At 37.8% G+C, this 25416-nt stretch overlaps 1 protein-coding gene across 11 annotated transcripts in view; it reads left to right on the top strand.

Moving 5' to 3' along the window:
- Positions 1–9790: 9790 nt before the first annotated feature.
- HNRNPC (heterogeneous nuclear ribonucleoprotein C) overlaps positions 9791–25416 on the top strand; it is a 54658-nt gene continuing 39032 nt past the window's right edge. For 2 of the 11 annotated variants that reach the window (XM_042942640.1, XM_042942638.1), the window contains exons 1-3: positions 9791–9946; positions 10570–10615; positions 14469–14494. The gene's annotated coding sequence lies outside the window, so the exon portion shown is untranslated. Of the gene's footprint in view, positions 9947–10569; positions 10616–13974; positions 14139–14468; positions 14495–14592; positions 15210–25416 lie in introns of those variants that run through there. The other 9 variants (XM_042942639.1, XM_042942629.1, XM_042942633.1 and 6 more) reach the window with 8 other exon arrangements.

Genomic DNA, 25416 nt, shown 5'->3' with positions numbered 1-25416 from the left:
ATTATTTTAATTTGAAGTTGGCCAATGACACTCAAAATCAAATGCTACTCAACCTCAAAAACACTAAAGTGGATGTAATGATTCAAAATTTCTTTAATCTAACTTTTTCAAGCTTTATGAGTAAACACTTTTCCTTGTTTATTTTTTTAATTTTTAAGCTCAGGGTTTTGCCTGTTAAGAAAAAAGGTGAGGGTGCCTGGGTGGCTCAGTCAGTTAACCGTCTGACTTGGTTTCAGCTCAGGTCATAATCTCATAGTTTGTGAGTTCAAGCTCCACATTGGGCTCTGCGCTGAAAGCGTGGAGCCTGCTTGGGATTTCTTTCTTTCTCTCTCTCTCTCTCTCTCTCTAAATAAATAAATAAATAAATAAATAAATAAAGCATTAATACATTTTAAAAAAGGATAAAAACAAGTCCTTGATTACAGATTATGATAATATTTAGGTAAAAATAAATTCATACATACATTTTCTTTAATCTGTACAGAGACATACCAAATAATTAGGAATGGATGCTTTTAGAGGATGGATCAAATAAAAACTTTAACTTTTTCTGTATTTCAAAGTTTTACAAAAATTACATATTCTTAGAAAAAAGAAAAAAGCTTATTTCCATATGGAAAGCTTTAAAATAATAAGATAGGGGAGAAAACACTGGAAGCCTTAAGAAGGCATATATCCAACTAAAGTGACCAACAATTTTATCAGCATGCATGAAGTCTTTTTTGTAGAATTCAGAAGCCAGATCATCAATAATCTATTCACTGGAGTCTATATTCCAAATTCCCTTAGTATGATTTTACCCACTGCCAAAGCCATTTGCAATGAAAACAGAAATAGATATGACAAGATGCTATGACAGATAGTCAAGCCATCAATCTATAAAATTTTGTGATTCACACATACATACCAAGTACAAAATGAGGTCCATTAATAAAAGAATTACACAACAAAAGAGTGCTATCTTGTTATGGGGTAAATAATAACTGAAATGAGTTTGAGTAGGGGTACAAGGCTTGAGGACTAAAACTATGTTATATCTGGTTTTGTGATGTCAATACATTGAACACAGAAAACAAAAAATACATGAAGTACTGGTTGATTGAATAAGCAATTGAATCAATCATCATATATTCTTTAAAAGCATTAATTGGGACTTGAGTTCTGTTTTAAAAAATAGTTGGGCAACTATGTGGATGCAACTGGAGGGTATTATGCTAAGTGAAATTAGTCAGAGAAAGACAAAAATCATAGGACTTCATTCATATGAGGACTTTAAGACACAAAACAGATGAACATAAGGGAAGGGAAACAAAAATAATATAAAAACAGGGAGGGGGACAAAGCAAAAGAGACTCATAAATATGGGGAACAAACTGAGGGTTGCAGGAGGGGTTGTGGGAGGGGGAATGGGCTAAATGGGTAAGGAGCACTAAAGAATCTACTGAAATCATTGCTGCACTATATACTAATTCAGATGTAAATTTTAAAAAAATAAAAAATAAAGTTAAATTACAAAGTTAAAAAAAATAGTTGGGACTATGGGGAAAGAGAATGGCAATGTGGCCTGTTGGAGAAAAAGGACTGCAGGGGCTGCCTAGGCGTAGGGTCTTGTGGAGGGGATAACATTGACAGGTAAGGCGGGCTCAGTCAGGGAAGAGCTGTGAATGAAACAATGAAAATGTAGGACTGAAATAGAGAGCTATTATAGGATTTTAGTGTGGGAGTCACACAAAAAAAAGCAAATGCTTTTAGATGATTACCATGACAGTAATTTGCAGAATGAGCTTGGGGGACAGATTCAATGTGGGAGAAACAGAATGCAGCCAAAGAGGAAGGGTCTTGAAAGTGATGTGTAATATCTTTATCATATTTATTTTTCATATAGACTAAAGTTGCCTGTATAAGATACACTGTGAACAGTCAGAAAGGTTTCCAAATTAGTGTAAAGAATTATAAAGTAGTGTTAGGTAAATCAGGGAGCTCTGAAAGTTTAAACTTTTTTTTTAACGGTTATTTTTGAGAGACAGAAAGAGCATGAATGGGGGAGGAGCAGAAAGAGAGGGAGACACAGAATCCAAAGCAGGCTCCAGCCTTTGAGCTGTCAGCACAGAGCCTGACACAGGGCTCTAAACCACGAACCTGAGGTGAAGTCTCAACCAACTGAGCCACCAAGGCACCCCTCTGTGAAGTTTAAATTAAATGCTTTGTCTGGATTCTTCAGAGACCTTGTCCTCACTCTCCAGTGGGAAATGCTTATGACAACCTTGGATGATGGAGGATGCAGAGGAAGAGAAGCAATGATGATTGACTAGTAAATTCCTGTTTGACTTGTTGAATATAATAAGGTAGAGAAGTACAACGAGGGTATGTAATATGATAGACATAGAGTACAACATTCAGCTAATTACTTAGGTAAAAAGTAACTTAGGCATTTCACAGATGTTGCTGCTTTTCCTTTCTCCTCCTTCTTCTTGGCAGGTGGCTTGGAACTGGGAGGTGGGATGGTTGCAGGGGATATATTACTCTGATAATAACTCCAAGCCACATAAAGCCTTCCTCAAAGAGAATTACTTCTTGAATGGAAAACAAAAGTTCAGGGGCACCTGGGTGGCTCACTCGGTTAACTGTCCAACTTCACTTCAGGTCATGATCTCATGGCTCCTGGGTTTGACCCCCGTGTCAGGCTCTGTACTGACAGTTCAGAGCCTGGAGCCTGCATCAGGTTCTGTGTCTCCCTCTCTTTCTCTGCCCCTCTCCTGCTTGTACTCTGTCTCTCTCAAAAGTAAATAAACCAAAAAAAAAAAAAAAAAAAGGAAAGAAAAAAGTTTAGTTTTGTTTTCTCTTTAGCCCAAGGTAAGGAGTTACTACTTTGTTTCCTTACCTCTTCCCCAACTCTTCCTCCACTACTGGAGTCTGGCTCCTGGCTTGCTTTCTACTATTCACCACTACCAACAGAAGCATTCAACTTTAGAACTGTAAGGTGTTTAGAGTAAGCAGAAGAGATCAAGGGTGCTTCCTACTTTTCATCTCGCCTACCTAGGTTTACAAAGCTTTAAAACCAGAGTCATAAATATGTGTCTTCAGCAGAGTGCTTAGTAGTTTGCCTTGTATTATGCTATTTTTGCATTGTTTTCTCACCGTTAGTAAATTCTAAGTTACTTGGTGGAGGGACTGGTTGTCAATTCTTCCTGTATTTTCTAACTCTACCCCACCTAGCAAAGGGATGAACTCCTTGAAAACATAAATGGTCTCTTAAGTACTTCTCTTGCATCAAATAGAGTGGTTAATAAGTAGGTCGTGATAAAGATAATGCACTAAAACAGATTTCTGGTAAAATGAAAATAAGTAGGTTTTGTTAACATTTTATGGATGTATTTATTCTATGAGAACAATGAGTAATAAAACATGTTAGTGTTGTGAAAAAACAAAATTCAATTGAGTAAATTTGAAGATCTAATTGACTTCATTCAATGACTCATGAATCAGGCAGCACCATATCTAGCAAATAGAAAGGAGCTCCAAAGAATTATAGGAAGGAAAGGTTTTCCAAGGCAGAGAGAGGGTGAGATAAGGAAGACGTAATGGGGGGGGGGGGGGAGGATTATTTCAGACAAGGTCACCTTCCTATGGAGGACAAAAGGGTCTATTAGGCAGATTACCTCACTGGTGCTGATCAGGAAATTTCAGAGGGACTGGTTAAGATTACACTCCTGGAAGAGAATCAAACTGCAATTAGGTAAAGTATTAAGTTTCATTTTGGTAGTGTGGGCATAGCACAGGTGATTCCATCGGGGACTGTTGTTGCTTTTTAAACAGTGATTATTTTTATTTACTTAAATCAATAGTTACATGCATTGCAGACCAAGGAAGCCTCACAGCCTCTGGGTCCCTCTGAGTAAATGCTATATAAAATATATAATGAAGAAAAGACAGTCTACCTGTATGTCCTGGGAAAATAACAATTTCTCCTGATAAAGTTACTGATTAATACAAATTTCAAATACACTTTGTGTAAGATCCTGGCATATGCAGTAAGCCAGGGGAATACAGAGAGTAATATGAAACTCTGCTATCAAAAAAAAACTTACCAACCAAAAACAAAGCCCAAAGTTAATAAAAGGAGGGAAATAGCAAAGATCAAGGTGGAAATGAAATAGAGACTGAAAAAAAAAAAAAAAAAAAAAGCAATGAAACCAAAGCTGGTTCTTTATCAATTTTGTTTATCTTTTCAAACAGCCAGGAAAAAAAGAAAACTTTTTTTTTTTCAAGAAAAAGAAAAGAACTCAAATAAAATCAGAAATGAAAGAGAAGAAGCAACAACCAACATCAAAGAACAACAAAGGATTACAGTGAATGCTACAAAAACTTATATGCAAAAAATTGTACAACCTAGAAGAAACAGATAAATTCCTTAAAATATATAATTTTGCAAAACTGAATCAGGAAAAAATAGGAAATCTGGGCAGACTGATTACTAGTAATGAAATTGAGTCAGTATTCAAAAACCTCCCCAGAGGCCCCTGGGTGGCTCAGTTAAGTATCTGACTCAATTTCAGCTCAGGCATGATCTCATGGCTTGTGAGTTTGAGTCCCACATTGGGCTCCCTGCTTGGGATTCTCGCTCATATTCTCCTTCTCTCTCTCTCTCTCTCTCTCTCTCTCTCTCCCTCCCTCCCTCCCTCCCTTTCTTTCCCCTCCTCCCGTGCTCTCTCTCACAAAAAATAAAGAAAACAAAACCCTCCTCAAAACCAAATGTCCCTGACCCAGGGGCTTCACAGGTGAATTCTACAAAATGTTTAAAGAAGAGTTAATACCTATTTTTCTCAAGCTATTCCAAAAAAAAAAAAAAAAAAAAAGAAGAGGAAGGAAAACTTCCAAACTCAAGCCAGCATTACCCTGAGACCAAAACCAGAGAAAGACACCGCAAAAGAAAAAAAAAAAAAAAATACAGGCCAATATCCCTGATGAACATAGATGCAAAAATCATCCACAAAATATTAGCAATCCAAATTCAACCATACATTAAAAAAAAATCATTCACCACAATCAAGTAGGACTGTGGGCACAAGGATGGTGCAACATCCACAAATCAATCAACGTGATACATCACTATAACAACATGAAGGATTAAACCATATGATCATCTCAGTAGATGCAGAAAAAGCATTTGACAAAATTCAACATCCATTCATGACAAAAAATTCTCAACAAAATGGATTTAGAGGGAGCATACCTAAATATAATAAAGGACATATATGACGAAACCATAGCTAACATCATAAAGGACATATATGACAAAACCAGAGCTAACATCATATTTGATGCTGAAAAATTGAAAGCTTTTCCTCTAAGATTAGGAACAAGACAAGAATATCAATTCTCGGGGTGCCTGGGTGGCTCGGTCGGTTAAGTGTCCGACTTTGGCTCAGGTCATGATCTCGCGGTCCATGGGTTTGAGCCCCGCATCGGGCTCTGTGCTGACAGCTCAGAGCCTGGAGCCTGTTTCAGATTCTGTGTCTCTCTCTCTCTCCGACCCTCCCCTGTTCATGCTCTCTGTCTCAAAAATAAATAAATGTTAAAAAAAATTAAAGAATATCAATTCTCACCACTTTTATTCAACATTATACTGGAGTCCTAGCTGTGACAATCAGACAAGAGCTAAAAGGCATCCAAATTTGTGAGGAAGAAATAAAACTGTCCCTATTTGCAGATGACATGATACTACCTAGAGAAAACCCTAAAGACTCCACCAAAAAAGCTGTTAGAACAAATAAATTCAGCGATGCTGCAGGATACTAAGTTAAAAATACAGAAATCTGTCGCATTTCTACACACTAACAATGAACTAGCAGAAAGGAAATTAATAAAACAATCCCATTTATAATTGCACCAAAAAGAATAAAAGACCTAGGAATGAACTTACACAAGGAGGTTAAAGACCTATACTCTGAAAACTGTAAGACATTGATGAAAGAAATTGAAGACATAAACAAGTGGAAAGATATGCCATGATCATGGATTGGAAGAATTACCATTATTAAAATGTCCAATCTAGCCAAAGCAAACTATAGATGTAATGCAATCCTTATCAAAATACTAATAGTATTTTTCATAGACCTAGAACAAATAATCCAAAATTTGTATGGAACCACAAAAAACCCCAACTAGTCAAAGCAATCTTGAGAAAGAACAAAACTAGAGATATCACTATCCCAGATTTCAAGATATAGTACAAAGCTATAGCAATTGCAACAGTATAGTACTGACATAAAAACAGACACACAGATCAACGGAACAGAACAGAAAATTCCACAATGATCCCACGCGTATATGGTTGATTAGTCTATGACAAAGGAGGCAAGAATATACAATGGGAAAAAGACCATCTCTTTAATAAGTGGTACTGGGAAAACTGGACAGCAGTGTGCCAAAGAATGAAACTGGGCCATTTCCTTATACCGTACACAAAAATAAAATAAAAATGGATTAAAGACCTAAACATGAGACCTGAAACCATAAACCTCCTAAAAGAAAATACAAGCAGTAATCTTTTGGACACTGGCCTTAGCAACATATTTATGGATAATGTCTCCTCAGACAAGGGAAACAAAAGCAAAAGTAAACTATTTATACACCAAAATAAAAAACTTTTGCACAGCAAAGGAAACCATCAGCAAAAGAGGTAACCTATTGAATGGGAGGAGATATTTGTGCAATATATATCCAATAAGGAGTTAACATCTGAAATATAGAAAGAACTTATAGGGGTACCTGGCTGGCTCAGTCAATAGAACATGTGACTCTTGATCTCATGGTCTTGAGTTCAAGCCCTATGGTGGCCATGGAGTCTATTTAATTAAGAAAAAAAAAAAAAGAACTTAGCTCAACACTAAAAAAAATCCAATTAAAATTGGGCAGAGGACCTAAATATACATTTTTCCAAAGAAAACATACAGATGGCCAATGGACATGAAAAGATGTCCAACACACTAATCAGAGAAATGCAAATCAAAACCACAAAGAGATATCATTTCATACTTGTCAGAATGGCTAGTTTCAAAAGGACAAGAAGTAAGTGTTGGTGAGGATATGAAGAAAAGAAAACCCCCTGGGGTGCCTGGTCAGGGCAGGTCAAGATCTCAAGGATTCTGGGATCGAGCCTTGCCTTGTGTAGCACTCTGCTTTGTGCTGACAGTAAAGAACCTGCTTGGGATTTTCTCTCTCTGCCCCTCCCCCACTTGTGTGCGTGTTCTCTCTCTCTCTCTCTCTCTCTCTCTCTCAAAAATTAAACTTTTGTGATTTCACTACTGGGTATTTATCCCGAGAAAACAAAAACACTAATTGGAAAAGATCTATGCACCCCTATGTGTATTGCAGCATTATTTACAATGGCCAAGATATGGAAGTAACCTAAGTGTTCTTCAATAGATGAATGGATGAAGGTATATGTATGCATATACACACACAATGGAATATTTATAAGACATTAAAAAGAATGAGATCTTGTCATTTGTGACAACATGGCTGGGCCTACAGAGTATTATGCTAAGGGAAATACATCAGACAGAGAAGGCAAATATCATATGATTGCACTTATGTGTGGAATCTAAAAAATAAAAAATAGAAAGAGAATGATAAATACAGAGAACTGGTGATTGCCAGAGGGGAGGGAGTAGGTGGGATAGGTGAAATAGGTGAATGGGATTAAGAGATACAAACTTCCAGTTATAAAAGAAATAAGCCAGAGACTTGAAAAGTACAGCATAGTGAACACAGGCTACCATAATGGAAAAACATTGTTTGGTAACTATACTTATTGTGGGTGGTGAGCACAGCATAATGTATGGCACTGTCAAATCTCTAGGTTGTGCACCTGAAATGAATACATTGTCAATTATACTTCAATAATAAAAATTAAGAAAAACAAAACAAAACAAAACAACTTACCATCCGGGACAAGACTGTAAAATTAACCACAGCACTATGAGAGAGTTTCAAATGCAACCTCAGCTTGAGCTGAGGCTTCAAGCACTTGTAGGATGTTTTCCTCTGGTTACTTGTTTAAAGTTGACAATTTGGAAAATACAGAAAAGAACAAGTAAAACAAACAAACAACCCAACAAATAAAACAAAAAGTGCCTGTAATTCTCCCACCAGGAAGAGAACTATGTTAATAATTGAGTATGTTTTTTTACATGCTTAGATTTTGTTTCCAAATTTGCTTAAAAGCATATAGCCAAAAAATTCAAGCAGTATAACAAGGCATACCACTGAAAAAGATAAAGTCTGCTCCCCAAGGGCATGTTGAAATAAATTTCTAGATCCAAGATGGAGTCCCTCCTTCCAGGTGTACCCTATAAATTCTGCTTGACCGGAAACGCTATATACCCTGTTAGCCAATCCCCAAACGTCAAGCCAGCTCTGGCCTCTAAACTTGTTTCTTTTTCCTTGACCTTTCTAAATAAGGTCAGATATGCAACCCCAATCCTGTTTCTGAGTTTCCTCTTCTAATGCTACGTAAAAGTCGCCGTTGCCCAAACGTCCCTGGTAGACATTGCTTGTGAGGCACCGTATTCTCCCAATCCGTGGATTGTTTTCTCTTGAAGGAAAGACATCAAGCTAGTTAATAAATTGTTTTGTCATTTGACAGGTTAACAGCTAGCTTCATTGTGAATCTCTCTGCAATTCAGAATTAATTCAAAACTAATGCATAAAACTGCATTCACTTATACATTTACCCCTTAAGATGGATACAGATGAAATCACATTATCAGGTGTTCTGCATCCTCCTTTCCTTAACTGTGTAAAGAAATCTCCCCCATTCTTAGTAGAGCTGGAGCTATTTTGATTGCGTTCATGGCTGCTATAATATAACCAGAGGGACTGGCAGGCGGTAACCCCAGGGAGTAGGTGGTAGGCCATTTCAGGATGAGGGGACTTGAGGGACCAGATTTGGACGGTGAGAGGAGATGGAGGGGTAAGCCAATTTGGTTGGCACTAGGGTATCAGCAGGATGACTTGAGGCCAGAGGGTGGGCCTAGTATTCCAGGCCAGCACTTTGGACTTCTTTACTTTTTGTAGTGGAAAGGAATAAGGAAGTTAGTTGGTTTGGCTGAGATATGGGTAGTCTGAAGCAAGGCTTGACAGGCTGACAAGTGGAGCTGTCCAGGAAAGGGCTGACATTCGGGTCTAGAACTGAGAAGGGACTTGGGTTGGAAAAACTGCAGGGCTGGTTTGTTTTCGGCAGCCTGGTCCTCATTGCTCCCTTGCCTCTCTAAGAAAAGTCCTCTCTTTACCCACATTCGGTGGAGGATTCAGTAGGTGCGTCACCTTTTTCCTTGACCCGAGGCTAGGGCAGTTCATTCCAGCCTGCTATCTAAAAAAATCCCTCAATCCTTCCCCGCCCCCACGCCGCGGGAATTCCGAGATCTGGGCGGGCCTTCTACTTGGAGATCTAAGGAGCAGAGATAGGAGAATGCGGCCGCCAATCAGACCTCCCGGATACCCGGATGTGAAGCGGTGCGCGATACAAAGACGAGTTTCCACCCAGCGCTTCGTCAGGTACAGTGACCAATAAGCACTTCTCAGGTGATAAATGACAGGAAAAGTAGCCATTTGCAAACTAGTTTCTCCCACGCATGTGGAAATTCTCCCCAATAGTCTAACCCACTACTGGTTGTGATTGGGCAGCGTTGTGAAGAGCAGTAGAACTGTCTAATTAGAAGCGGGAGCGAGAAAAGTCGCAGCCAATAGCAGGATTCTCGGGAGCGGGGCGGGGGCTAGGCCTTCGCCTCGGCGGCAGAGGAGACTCGGGGGCCATTTTGTGAAGAGACGAAGACTGAGCGGTTGCGGCCGCGTTGTCGACCTCGAGCAGCAGTTGGCTTCTCCACGTAGAACTCGGGAGTAGGAGATTCAGAATCGAATCCCTTCTCCCTCCCCCCTCCTGGTAAGTGGAGGGGGCGGAAGCAGGGCAGGCGCTGGGTTCCTCCCGGAGCGCGAAGGGGTGCGGGAGAGAAGAGGGAACCCTACCCTCGGTAGAGTAACTAGGCCCCCATTTATTCAATTTGCGTTGGGCCATTAGGTTTTATGCAGGACAGAGTTTTATAGGCCTCAGCCCTTGCGTAGATTTAACCTGGTGTCCTCTGGGCCACGATCGGCAGGGGAAATGTCCTTTTTCTTTTTCGCTCTTTCTGTGTTAACGGCTGCTTCCTTTCATTTTCTACGACCATGAGGACTCCAGGAGAGATATGAAAGGGAAGATCGAGATGCTTCTTATTGCAGTGGAAGTTCCTGTAATGTCGATGCCTCCTGTTAAATTTAAAAATTGGGCGGGGGATGGGTAAGGGTTACCGAGTAAATCTTGTACCGCAAGCCTTTAAATTCTGGAGCGTGCCGCAGGGTATGAGTAGTAAATATAACAATAGATTTAACGTTTTGCCGATTACTTTTTTACACCTCTCTGAGCAATGGCGGACCTCGAAGTAGTTACTTTCAATTCTATTTTTAAAAAATTGTGATCGTTTGCATATTAACAGTAATAATTAAAGCTGGCTTACTTTTTATCTGCAGGTTACAAATCACTTGAAATATATAAGTTAGTGGAACTTTGCTTGAGGTAGGTACTACTATCTTTCTCAGACAGAAACTGAGGCTCTAGAGTGTCGGTTACTAGGGTCATACTAAATCAGTAGCGGAACTAAGGAATTTGACCACTAGGTTGGTTAGTCAAGTGGCTTTACCTAGCTATTCGAATAGTAGGTATTAAAAGTACTATATTTGAATCTTTACAAGAAACTAATTACAGCAACCACTAGCGGTAACTGGAAATTTCCAAACTGCACTTGGGGAAAATATTAGTTACGAGAATTGCAGCTGTTATTAATTTAACATTCTAAAATAAACTTAAAATTTGATTTTCAGGATATTCTGGCATTAATTCTCCCGAAATATCTAAATCTTTTTTATTAAGAAACTATTATAGTGCCTACTTTTTAGATCCTGAAATTTACTAAAAATGTTCACGAAATTTATAAAAATTACATAGGTTTCTAGGTATCACATTCACTTATCCAAGAAACCACTTTTTCTTAATACTCTGGGAAGGGGAAGATTTAGTTGATTTTATTTTTTATGATGTGTTAGAAAAACTTACTAAGCAAAATTTAAACCAATACTGCAGGGTAAATTCATCCTTCAGGAAACAGAAGGTAAAAGTACTTTTACCAGGAATAATGATGCATTTGTTAATTCCCTCACTCTGTAGATACTGTAATAGGGATTAAAAGCATTGCCCATTAAAAATGTAAACGTATATTAAATGGGCTTAAAACTAAAGTTTATCACTGCAGAACTGTTAGAAATGAGATAAGGGTAGTGATTGGTTAAGTCGTTGGCAAATAGAGAAATGTGAAGAATTAATATTTAATAGCAGTTATTGGTAAGAATTGAAATTAATTGAAGGGCTCTTTTCTTGCCTCGAGGTGTTAGAAATAGGGGGTTTCTTAGGATCAGCATGTACCAAAGAAGCAATTACTTTAGTATCCAGCTGGAAAGATTTGACCCCAGAATTCATGTCTGAAACAATTTTAGAGGTGTTTTTAGATTCGTAGGATTTAGTAGCACTTTCATATGGCTAAAGAGGAAGGGTTTAAGAAGGGTGACTAAGTTGCAGTTCTCCTGACCTTCTGGTGTTTCCCATGCCCGTAGCAGGGGAGTGCTTGGTGGTGGTTGCTGTTTTCTTCTGTAGAGAATTTAAACATTCCTTGTTATTTGTAATGAGGTCTTCACTGGGTTTCATATAGCATGCGACTTTGTTTTGAATGGGACTGCTGTAAGAACAAAAGTATAAATCCAAAATAGTTCATTATTGTAATATTAAAGATCACATTAAGTGGTTATTGTCTAAGGTGTTAACTGGGGAGTGACATAGTTAAGAGAACTAGACTTTATTCCTTATCTCCCCCACCCTCTTTATTGCGTTAGCAAATCATTTAAACCTTATGGCTTTCAGTTTTATACTTAACAAGGGGGCTTAGACATCTTACCTATTTTCATGTCTGATTTCTACTCGTCATTTGTTGTACGGAGGCTGAAAAGTGTACAGAAAGTTTTATTAAAAGCAGTTTTTGTATATTAGTAATTGTTTTCTACCTTACTAACATTTTTTTTGTCTTGAAAGCGTTGTTAATTATCTGGAGTGCATTACTCATGCTTAATAAGTATACTCATAGGGATCAGGGAAGATGATGATTTTGTACATATTAGATATATTAGAGAATTGGTGAGAACTGCTAGTACTATTAGTTGTTAGATGTAGTATAACTGCATGTATTTTCTTAGATAATAGAAAGCTGGGGTGTGTTAAGGGGAAAAGGATTACTGTACAGTTTTTTAATTCTCTTGGTGCAATTACTATGATAGGTTATGATCTTAGATTTATTTTATAGTGCTCATACCTAAAGGGGTACCAGTTAAGCTCTCATAGTGGTTCTTAAATGTGAACTGACATTAGAATTAGCGGGGGGAAGAACAGTTGAAATAGTTTTCAAGGCTCTCCACCACCAGAGTTTCTAATTAAGTCTGGTGTGGGCCCTGAGAATTTGCATTTCTAATAAGTGCCACTTGGTGCTGGTTCGCAACCCTCACTTTGAGAATAGTCCTTTAGAAGAAGGGATCCAAACCTCCCAGAGGTTGGACAAAGTATTCTCTAGGTATAATTAGGCACTAAAGTTATTTATTTATTTTTTTATGTGTTGATAGCTCATCTATTTAACATAACATTTTGGAAGACTTTCAGAATTGTGAATGCTTTTCATATTAACTTTTGTTTTCATAGTTTGTATAATTTTTTTTAAAAGATTTTATTTTTAATCTCTACACCCAATGTGGTGTTTTCAACCCACAGGCCTGAGATCGAGAGTCACATGCTCCTCTGACTGCGCCAGCCACACACCCCTGTAGTTTGTACAATTTAACACATCAGTCCAAGTATAAAAGTAACTTCCTTGTCATGCCTCAACTAGTCTGCTTTGAAAAAGTTAAAATTTTAGAGGTTTAGTACCTGTTCTGTTGCTGTAGTCATTGACACATAATTGATGTAAGGAACACTTTAAAAGCTCAGCATAAGATGTTTTAGTTTACTGACATTTGGCCGAATACTGAAATGTGAGGGCAACCAGTTCCTTATTTGCTCAGAAGACCTACAATCTAATTTCAAATCTTACCTGATGAAACAGCCAATCTGGTCATGTATGTTTCAGTGGGTGTTATGTATCAGATTCTTGGATTTCATATCTTGGAATTAGCCGTGTATACTGGCTTATAAACAGTGGGACCACAGAAACAAATTCCTCAAGGACCATAATTTATTTTTCACCTATTTTATGACATTAAATATTCAGTAGCTCTAATAATCTTGTCCGTCCTTTGTGGTTTTTCTATTGTCAGTGAGTGGAATGATGAGCTCCTTATTTATTTTTATGATGTGCTTCTTATTTAAAACATCTTTCCCCTTTTTGTAGAATCTACCAGGTCTTGTAGTTCGATCACTTACTAGTTTTGAGAATAGATACCATCTCTAGTATGTATCTTCGTGGTAGACCATTCCCCCTTCATAATCTTGATATTTGACTTATGCTCACTTCTTCATCTCTTTTGGCCTGGTTTTTCTATAATTTCCTTGCCCAAACTGCTGATGTTCAAGATGAACATTCAGTTGTAGATTTTTGTTTTTTTAGACCCTTTTGGGAATATAGGCATATATTTAGTAAATTTTAGTCACCTACTGATAATTGAAGAATTGTGAAGACAGTCACTGGAGGAGGGGATGGTTCTGTAGAGGCTTTCCCATCCCAGTGTAATGTTATGCTTTACCAAAATGTTTTAGATGCAGTGGACAGATGTTTCTGTCTTGGGGGTTTAGGGCACAACATTTCTGAGGAACTCTGACTCAATCTGTCCCTTCTCCTTTCACAGGGCAGCAAGGCGAACCCCATCCCTACTCACTGGAGCTCAGCTTTGATTTTTAACCTCCCTTCCCCACCCTTCCAGAACACACACATTCCCATTCCAAAACTGATTTTATAAAGACATTTTAAACATAATGATGCAACTTGGTGTGCACTACGGCAAATTTACAGGTGTTTTTTTTTTAATTGTTTCCAAAAACGGGCCTTGGATTTAAGATGTAATTTTTAAAATTTCTATTTCTATTTTTTCTGCAGCAGTTGGGTTAGAGGAGGAGGAGCCTTTTAGCCTCTCATAAACTGACCTCTCTACTTCCTCGTGTATTTTTAAGATTGATTGATGATGTGGAAAGGGCTTTGCTTGTCTGCTACTGAGAACTTTACCCTTGCGGTTTTTGTGGAAACTGCTTTTGGAGAAAGAAAAGAAATGAACTTTACTGACTTGACATTTTTGCACCTCCCGTTTTTCTAATCTGGGCTATTTTTATTTTTGTTTTTTTACAGTGAGATTTTTTTGATCTTCAGCTACAGTAAGTTATTCCAATTTTTTTTTTACATTTTTCCTGACTTTCCGCTGATTTCCTTTTTATTGTTGTTACTAGTTACTATTATTATTTATTATTATTATACTTATGATGGTGATGATGATGATGATGATGACACTGATGATTTTTAACCGGATTAAAATCGAGTTTTTCTGAATGTTCATAAGAATTTCTCCGGCCTCCTGATTGACTTTGGAGTTTTACATCTTGGGAGAGAAAGTGAAGGCATTAGCATTTTTAAGTGGATTGATCACATAAACCTTTTCTCTCCCAACCCCACCCTTGCCCTCATCCCCTTCCCCACGCTCGAAAGAATTTTACTGGCTGTTAAGTCTGTGACCTTATTTTTCCTGATCTTTAACTTAACTGTTTTAGAGCATCTCTGGACGTCTGTATTTTTAATTTTTTATTTTTGTTTTTTTATTTTTAATCTTTCATTTGTTAAATTTTTAAACTGTGCTGCAATAAAATGTGTGTGGTACTACTTAACACCTATAATGGTGATGGCATTTTCCCAGAAAGCCATCTTCCTCCTGTTTCCCTTGAAATCCCATCCTGCTTTTCCTGTACACTACTACCCCTCACAAACCACAAGCTGCAGCAACATGGATGCCCAGCCTGGAACAGCAGCAGCCAGGATGACCTGGAGCCAGGGGGGCCTTCGGAACAGATGCACACCCTTCCTGGGTGATGGTAAGAGGTGTGAGGTCCACTTGGTTTCATTGCAAAGACTAGGAAATACACCCCTTTAAGTCTAGTTGATACGGTGTAGGTGGTAGCTTCTGGAAATGTTTAGGTTGAGATTTTTGTGTATCTCAGATGTTTCCCAAGGGATGCCACCTCAGTTTTTTGTAAACTATGATGGAATTATGAGTTTGTAATTGGGCTGACTGAGAAATTTTGGTAATTGGAAAGAGCAGCTGAAGGTTATATATACTTTAGAATGAAAATGGCTTGTTTTTATTAGCAACAAGATGTGGACATACTACGTGTTTTTTTTCTTCCTTAGATTATTGCTAATTAGTGTCATTCGGAGTAATCTTCATTGCGTTGTGGATTGTATTCTGTTTATTCTTAATAAAATTTAACATGAATCAAGCTGTAAGAAACATCCTGTAATAATAAATGCTGTCTCACTGGGAGTTTTTTTAAAAAAGGATAGCTAGGCTTTTTAATCTCAGAAAGTGAAATCTAACCTGTATCCAAATTAGGAAAGATCTGGGGCTGACCTCTTTCAGTGATGACTTGGGACCCAGCTAAATGTTGGGGAATCTGGTGTGTTCCCAAGAGTACTAGGAAGGAATGAGAACCTAAAGACTTAAGAAATTTAGCATCGTCTAGTATTTTACTGACAACAGTGGAATATTTTGATAACTCACTTTAGAGTTGCTCTAGATTTTTAACTGAGGTTAAAAAGTAAATTGATTTTTAAACGCATTATTGAATGCTGTGTGGTACTAGGGTCATTAACATACATCCCTTGCTTGTACTAAAAGAATAAAGTCCGATTAAAGTGAACACTGAAGACATCCTCAAAGTAAACCAGAATGGGAGAAATTCTATGAACTGTACTGAGGTTACACGGAACAGGAATGGAAAATTTTAATAGGTCCAAGTACTATTGATGGCCTTTATTGTAGGAAAGCTATTTTTACCTGTTAACTCTCTGTCATTGTCATTGTGTGGTTTCTGTTCGCTATATGCTCTTTCCTGTTCATGCTACAAATTTATCTTGTGTTACAGTTTGGGAGATACAAAAAGGTGTAGTTCTTCAGGGACTCATAACCTTGTGAGGGAAATGGGTGAATGAGATGTCACCATGTGATTAAGAGGTAAACATAGATTCTATAAAAGGTATGCAAAAATGAGTACCTCATTGACTCTTAAAAGGTCAGGAAATGCTGCTTTAAAAAAAATTTTTTTTTTTAATGTTAGAGTGTGCAGGCAGGAGAGGGGCAGAGAGGGATAGAGATTCTGAAGCAGCCTCTTCCCTGATCGGGGCAGGGAGCCCGATGTAGGGCTCGAAATCACAAACCATGAGATCATGACCTGAGCCAAAGTCAGGTGCTCAACCAATCTGAGCTACCCATGTGCCCCAGTCAGGAAATGCTTCTAAGAGAAGGAACTGAAGTGAACCTTAGAATTAATAATGCCAGATTATAAAAATTTTAATGCCATGCCAGGGAGTTTTTATTTTATCCAAAACCATTGGTGAGCTATTGAGGTTTTAAACTGGGGAGTGAGATCAGATTTTCATTTTAGAAATGTAATAGTGTGGAAATGGCTTAGAGGAGGGTGAGATTAGAAGTAGGTGATAAGATACTCAAATACACAGAAAAATAATGAGCTGGCCTCTTCAAAAGCAGTGTAATTGGGATTAGAGAGGAGCTGATAGATGTTGGGTAAACAAAAGGAGCAGATTAGAGTTAAGAGTAGGAGAAAGCAATTTAAATACTGCTTTGTGAGGTAGACATTTGAGTGCTTATTCTGAAAATCACTGTTAGGCTGGGGCATATAGGGATGAACAAAACATTGTTCCCTAGCCCTCTTTGTTATTATAGATCATTGAGCATTTTATAATCTAGAAGGAAAAGAACAGAGTGAGATGATAGGAAGAGAACCAAATTTAGAGTATGGAGGTGGGAGGGTGCTGCCAGTGAGAGACCTTAAAGGAATTAGTGTTGAAATTAAGATCTGGAAGTGGATTATCCTACCTAAAAGCACAGATGATTGGGAGAAAAAACTTGGCTTCAGAGCAAGAAATAATTGGAAAGATAGGCAAGTACCAAGCATAGTATATAGGTCCTTGTAGGGCCACATTTAATATCTAGATTATTCTGGGAAGAAAAGGAGTCTTTTGAAGGAACTTGAGAATGCTGAGATCCTATTTCTTTGGAATTTCCTTCTGGCTATTGTATGGGGAATGTTAGTAATGAGGACAAAGTTCAAAGAGGACAATAAATTAGAAGAGTTACCAGAGTAGCCAATCAGAATGGTCACTATCTGGTTAATCTCTTAAAAAAAGCACATAATCCTACTTGCCCAGGTTTTTCAAATGAGTTTTTTTGGGGCATGTATTACTGAGCAGATGTAAGTAGTTTGAAGAGGGCAGGTTGATCAGATTGTAGGAATTAACTGGTTACTTCTCTGACAACCCCTTTGGTTCAGACATGATAGGATTGCTTCCCTATTTGAAAAGAAAAATGAAGTAGACACACAGTTTTTTCCTTTTGGAAGCGATAATATGGACACTTTACCATGTTTGTGTTCATCAGTGTTAAAATTCTTGTAACTTTTCTTAATTTATTTTAGAGGGGGAGGGGGCAGAGAGAAACTTAAGCAGGCTCCATGCTCAGCACAGAGCAGGGCTAGATCCCACGACCTTGGGGTCACGACCTGAGCCAAAGTCAAGAGTGAGATGCCTAACCAACTGAGCCACCCAGGCACAGGCACCCTTGTGTGAACTTTTAAAATCATGATTGTAATCTTTGTATAAGTATTCACATTTTGGAGATGAGAATATTGAAGCACAGAATTTTTAAAATTTGCCCAGTTAGACATACTTAGTAAATGGTGACACATGGGTTTAACTCAGGCAGTTAGGCCTACAGATTTCAACTCTTAATCATACTAGGTTGACCTTTACTTGACATATTGAAGTATTTATGGAAAACAAATCTTTATTGGGTTAAAGTTACCCTCACCTAATTGTGTTGGACCTCCATTTTTAAAGAGTTTCCAGCTAAATATCGTTACATATTTTAACTTATGTTAAATGGCATAATGAAGTGTCCAAGGTAATGAATTACTTAGATGTAGCTTTGTGGTATAATCTTATAAAATATTTGGATGTGACAGTATTCTTTTGAGGAAGTAAATATACTTTAAAAGTGAGTTTTAGTCAAATAAATATTTGTATTTATGGTTTAAAAAAATACACATCCTAGAGGGTTGTGTTGCCAAATCCAGCAGTCTTTTTAAGTCCTCATCACTGTTGGTATGATTTAACCAGTGGAGCCATTTTCCTCCTTGAAACGTTTTTTTACTTAGCTTTCTGGTTTTTGTTCTGTTTCTGGGTCATTTCATTCAGTCGGATGGTTTTCTATACCATTTATAAGCTAATTATTCCCATGGTTCCATCACCAGCCTCGGCCTCTTTTGAATGACTTGCCAATCTGTTTAACTGCCTGGCTGACTACTCCCTTTAAGTGTATCAACTTAAAAGTCCAAAGCTGGGCTCTTGCAATTCTCTCAAACCAGTGTTGACTGTTTCAGTTAATGAAACTCCAGTTTTTATGTCAGTTTAGGTCAGATGTTGGTTAGCCATCCTTATCTGTTTTCTCTCATACCTTACCTTTGGCCTTGTGAAATATACTGTCATTGCTTCCTTTAAAATACAAGAATTGACCCATACTGCCGTTCCTTGGTCCAGTTTCAAGCTGTCATTGTCTGGTGCACCATTGGAATAGGTTTAGGTTTTTTTTGCCCCTCCCACCAGTTGTAGCTGCATTGGTCCTACTGAAATGTAATGCTTGATAAATGTATTGCCTGAAGGAGTTTCTTCTTGAAACTCAACTAATAGCTCCCTATTTTCAGTGTTAAAAATTCACTGTGATTTAACAAAGTACATGATGTGTTGTGCTCCTCTTTACTGATAGTATACACACAGTATGCTCTAGCCACGTTGCCTCCTTACTGAGTCTTGAACACACTAGATGGTCCTGTCTCAGAGCCTTTCCTTGGAATGTTCTTCCCTGAGACATTCCTAAGATTAGGTTCCTCACTTCGCTCAAAGGTCATCTCACTGGTGTTTTCCCTCTCTTGGCCCTTCAGGCTTTCCCCCCACTAAATACTCGAGCACTTTTTGACAGCACACGTATTAAGAACTTTGTCTTCTACGTAAAGGTGTGAGAGAAATATCTGGAAAGCTACATGTGAAAAAACATTGATTACCTCTGGGCAAGGAGGGATTTAGGGTTGGAAGGAAGCTTGCTGTGTGCCTAGACTGAGGACTATAATGAGCAACACTATTTCGTTTCTAATTTAAAAACTTAACTCCTTTTGTAGAAATGCTTCAATTCTTCAGATTCTGTGACTGAAGTTAAATAGCTAAGGCCTATGGTAGGGGTTTAGTAAACAGTTTTGTAGTTAAGTTGAAATGCAGTTTTAAGATAGGTTTGGCTGGAGGCAACTGGGTGGGTCATCCAGTTAGGGGACTTGGGCTCAGGTCACTATCTCCTGTGGTTCAAGAATTTGAGCCCTGCACTGGTCTCTGCGCTGACAGCTCAGAGCCTGGAGCCTGCTTCATTCAGAATCTGTCTCCCCCTCTCTGTACCCCTCCCCCACTTGCATTCTGTCTCTCTCAAAAATAAATAACATTAGAAAAAAACTAAAGAAATAGGTTTGGCTGTGGTGGAATGAGTTGAATTGTAATTTGAGGACATGGGTTGTGTGTTTCCTGGAATGGGGCTGTAGACAAAATTTGGAAGAACTTTGTCATTTTCTTAAAAAGTTACTCTCCAGGAGTATGCATACATAGGCTTTTCAGAAAGTCATGTCATACATACAGCACATAACATTCAAGTAGAAAAAAATGTCTTAATGTGAATATAATATTAACATAAAATTAGATAATCTAAGAATTTTAATAGCTGCATACATTGCATACTTAAACAATATTTTACTTAAAACTATTATTTGGGGCACTTAGGTTCTTGCCATTTTTCCCTTTTATACACAATTGAACAGTCCTAAAACTAAAATTTTATAAGTGCTTTATATTTTTATATACATGTATGTGGATATTTGATGCTGTTTCAATTTTGTGAAAAATTCTTGAACTTACACAAAGAGGGATATAATCAGTTTCCATGAACTTGTTCCAGTTTTAACAGTCCTTGTGTAATCTTGTTTCACCTATACCTGCATCTACTCCCTCTGCTTCACATTATTTTGAAGTAAATCAAGGATTTACTTTTTTGCTTGGTCTTTCTGGACTTAGAGAAGCTCTTTTATTAGAGAAAAGTTTTTTGTTAATTTCAGTGAATCTTGGCATGGTTTTTCTCATAGGTGATAAAATTGAGTTCAGAGTAACAGAAGATGGTCATCTTATTGTCAGTTCTCAAATTTAGGTATAATCCCATGTTCTAGCTGCTTAGGTCTGAGTGATGGAGAATGTTGTAACTTTAATTCATTTCCTTATTAAAAATTATTTCCTTATAAAAAATTAAAATTTTATGACAAATTTTATCATCAGTTTGACAAACTCATTTGGTGACAGCCTGACTTCGATTGACTTGATTATTTACAGTCTGTTACATTAAGTGACTGTGATTATGTATATCTATTACTGTATAAAAACTAATACATTTGATTTGACAGCTGAGTGGTTCCCCAGATCCAGCTGGGGTGTAACATAAAAAAAAAAGGCACAGTATTGGTAAATACTTAAAAATCCTGATTATCCAAACACCTCTCTCCATGGTAGACTTTAAAAAATATATTTTGGGCACGCCTGGGTGGCTCAGTCAGTTGAACATCCAATTCTTGATTTTGGCTCAGGTCATGATCCCAGAGTTGTGGGATTGAGCCCCGTGTGGGCTCTGCATTGAACATGAAGCCTTCCTTTCTCTCTCTGCCTCCCCCCTGCCCCGACACGCTCTTTCTGTTTCTCTCTAAAAAAAATAAGTAAAATAAAACAGTATAAATTTTATAACTGAAAAGTATAATTTGTTGGAACTCAATTGCAAGATAAAAAAGAAATGAAATCTTGTGAATAAGTATCACTTTCTATTTGCTATTCAGAATATGGTCTATGCTCCAGCAGCAACATCATCATCATCATCATTGTCATCATCATCATCATCATAACCTGGAAGTTTCGTAGAAATACAGAATTTTATGCCCTATCCTAGAACTGATGGGCACATCAAAGAAAAGTACTGGTCTAGACCACTTGCATTCCCTTATTATTGCTTACTTGTGATGTAGACATTTTGATGGGCTTTGTGGCAAGAGGGTTTTTTGGTGTTTGAGGGGAAAGTTGGGGATCATGGTATGTGAATTTGCAGTAATACAATATAAAAAAAATGTAAAAATTGAAATAATGACTCATAAATAGGATTAAGAATCAAGTAATTCAGACGGGTAATTTGATAAATGGTAGATAATTAGTGGATACCACTGAAGCTAGTAATCAAATATTTGTTGGTGATAAATGATAGCTGAAAAGAGAAATGTTTGAAAAACATAATTTTGCCTATCAATGTGGATCCGTGACTATAATACTTAGGAACATTTTTACCTTTTCCCCACGTTTAAAGAGAATATTCAGACATACAAAACTACTGTATATTATATATATATACACATACACACATAGATTGCCATGCTACTGTTTTCTTTTGAGTGTTACTTACTGAACCACTTAAGGGAAATTGCTGATTTAAGACAGATCCCTAATATATAAAGCATTAATCTCAAGTATAAAGATACTGTTCTCTTGATCAAGAGTTCATGTGCACCTTAACCATTTTGTCACTATTATGCACATAGGTTCTCAGTGATACTAGAAATAAGTACTTCCTGTATTTTTTTTTTAAATTATTTTATATATTGCATGTGTCCTTGATGTTTTAGTGTTTGGTCAAGGTTTATTGACTTTACTGAAGTAACTGTGAAATGTCGCTCTTATTTCTTTTCCTGTGAAAAGCATTCTTTTACATAATCCTAATACTTGTTTGATAATTTTAGATTTGGGAACCTCTTTTTTTGAAATGGGTTGAAACATCCCCAGAATGGCACCAGGGTGGCTCATTAGGTTAAGCGTCCAACTTCAGCTCAGGTCATGAACTGTACTGTGACTTCAAGCTCCCATTGGGCTCTGTGCTGACAGCTCAGATTCTGTGTCTCCCTCTCTCTGTTCCTCTCCCACTTGCTCTCTCTCTCTCTCTCTCTCTCTCTCTCAAGAATAAGAAGATTTAAAAAAAAATTCCCAGAATGAGTAGATGTTTGTTGAAGGGGAGTTTTGCTATGTAGAAGCTAGTCTAGTTAATATGATAGGCTTATAACAGAGAAAGACAGATACCATATGTTTTCACTCTTTTGTGGATCCTGAGAAACTTAACAGAAACCCATGGGGGAGGGGAAGGAAAAAAAAAAGAGGTTACAGTGGGAGAGAGCCAAAGCATAAGAGACTCTTAAAAACTGAGAACAAACTGAGGGTTGATGGGGGATGGGAGGGAGAGGAGGGTAGGTGATGAGTATTGAAGAGGGTATCTTTTGGGATGAGCACTGGGTGTTGTATGGAAACCAGTTTGACAATAAATTTCATATATTAAAAAAAAAGAATATGATAGGCTTTGGGGCACCTGGGTGGTTCAGTAGGTTAAGGGTCGGACTCTTGATTTTGGTTCATGTCGTGATCTCGTGGTTCATGGGATGAGCCTTACATCAGGCTCTGTACAGCATGGAACCTGCTTGAGATTCTCTCCCCCTCCTCTGTCTCTTTTTCTCTCTCTCTCTGCCCCTCCCCCACTCTTGGGTGCGCCCTCTCTCTCACTCTCTCTCTCCCTCAGATCATTTTTTGTTTATTTTTTGTGAGAGAACAAGTGGGGATGGGGCAGAGAGAGAGAATCTCAAGCAGGCTCCACAGTGTCAGCACAGAGCTTGAAACCATGAACCAGATCATGACCTGAGCTGAAACCAAGAGCTAGACACTTAACCCACTGAGCCACCCAGGCACCCTTCTCTCAAAAATAAATGAAAGTAGCAGCCTTCCCTTTTTTAGGAAAAACAAACGGGATTGCCTGGGTGGCTCAGTTGGTTAAGCATCTGACTTCGGCTCAGGTCATGATTTCACATTTTGTGGGTTCAAGCCCTGTGTCAGGCTCTGCTGACAAGCTCAGCCTGGAACCTGCTTTTGATTCTGTGTCTCCCTCTCTGCCCTTCCCCCACTCATGCTCTGGCTCTCCCAAAAATAAATGAAAAAACACTTAAAAACAAGAACAATACAATACGCTTCTAAAATGCTGAGGTTTGCTTTTTTTCTTCTTTTATTTTTAAGTAATCTCTGCACCCAGCATGGGGCTTGTATCCACAACTCAGATCAAGTCACATGCTCTACCCACTGAGCCAGCCAGGCATTACCTAACCCCCTTATTTCCTTAAATCTGATGTAACTCTGACTGAAACTGACAGGTAACTATTTAATAATGCCAACAGTTGATAATGAAGGTTGAAATGTGGAGAGAAGTACCTGTCTCTGTTGGGACTACTAATGAGATACCTTGAATTTGTGAAACACAGTATCCAGTGAAAAATTTGGTTGAGAGATGCCCATTTTCTAAAATTGTATATAGTTTTGAATTGGTCTTTGTGGAAGGGAAGCACTCAACCATTACAACTGGTTTGTGGGGGGAGGGTGGGTTATAGAAATCTTTGCTTATTCTAGGCCAAGCTGTGCATTATAATCTTTGAATTGCAATGTTGCATTAAGCTATCTTTGCAGAACGACGAATTATGAAAGCAATATGGTTGTTGAAGAAAAATCAAGGAAAAAGTACTTAAAAAATTAAGAATATTACTGCATCCTGAGATGTCTAATACTTAGTAATTTAGATAACTTCTACAGTTGACCTTTGAACAACATGGATTTGAATTGTATGGTTCGATTTACATGTGGGTTTTTAAAATATAAATGCAAGCATTTATAAAATATAAATGCATTATATTTATATATATTTTTATATATTATTTATAACGCAAGGGATTATAAGATATAAATGTAAGCATTTTTCTTAGGATTTAAAAAAACTTTTTTTTTTAGGATTTAAAAAAACTTTTTTTTTTAGTATTTATTTTTGAGAGAGACAGAGACAGAATGCAAGTGGATTAGGGGCAGAGAGAGAGGGAGACACAGAATGGGAAGCAGGCTCCAGGCTCTGAGCTGTTAGCACAGAGCCTGACACGGGGCTCGAACTCACGAGCCATGAAATCATGACCTGAGCCAAAGTCGGATGCTCAACTGACTGAGCCACACAGGCGCCCCTTTTCTTAGGATTTTCGTAACTTTTTTCCTTATTTTTAAGGAGCATGTGAGCGGGGGATGGGGGGAGGTAGAGAATCTCAATCTCTCTTAATTACAATTAATTCTTAATTGTAAGAATGCAGTATATAACATACACAGAATACGTGTTAATAAACTTATTGGTAAGGCTTCCAGTCAGCAGTTTTTGGGGAGTCCAGTTCCGTTTGGCTTTTTTATTGCACAGTGGGGACGTTGGTGCCCCTTGCCTCCTGTGTTGTTCATGGGACAGCTGTATATCATGTGTGCTCCTTAGCATCTTGAACATCTCTCAATGTCAGTACGTTGTCATTTTTAAACAATTGTTGCTGCTTGTATTAATCAGATTGATGTACTGAAATTCATTAATCCAGTCCTATATTGTCAGGCACTTATTTTCTAATTTTTCACTGTTAATATGTCCAAATCCTTGTTTGCTTCAGATGAGTTCTCAAAAGTGAGATTGAGCCAAAGAATGTGTACAGGTTTAAGGCTTTTGATAAAAAAAAGTCCCATTGTCCGCTGAAAATAATGGAACCAATTCATAGAAAAAATGTATAAATATGACCATTCCAAGTTTAAAATATTTTTGCTTATTTGGTAAATGAAGTATGGTAATTGATTTCATTTATGTTTTCATTTTAGTGATGTTGAATTAAAAAAATCTCCTTAAACCTTTAGTAGTACTTGCTAATAACCTGTTTGTGTCCTTGGCCCATTTTTTTGTTGTTGTTGGTATTTACCAATAATAGTAAATGATGTAGTAGTAGCAGCAGCTGCAGCAGCAACACTTCCTGTGTGCCAAGCACCATGTCAATGTTTTCTGTACTTTGTTTATGCCTCC

This window comes from Panthera leo, chromosome B3 (assembly GCF_018350215.1).
Source record: "Panthera leo isolate Ple1 chromosome B3, P.leo_Ple1_pat1.1, whole genome shotgun sequence".
NCBI classification, from domain to species: domain Eukaryota; kingdom Metazoa; phylum Chordata; class Mammalia; order Carnivora; family Felidae; genus Panthera; species Panthera leo.
The sequence above is the reverse complement of the archived record's forward strand: the minus strand, read 5'-3'. Positions and strand labels throughout refer to the sequence as shown.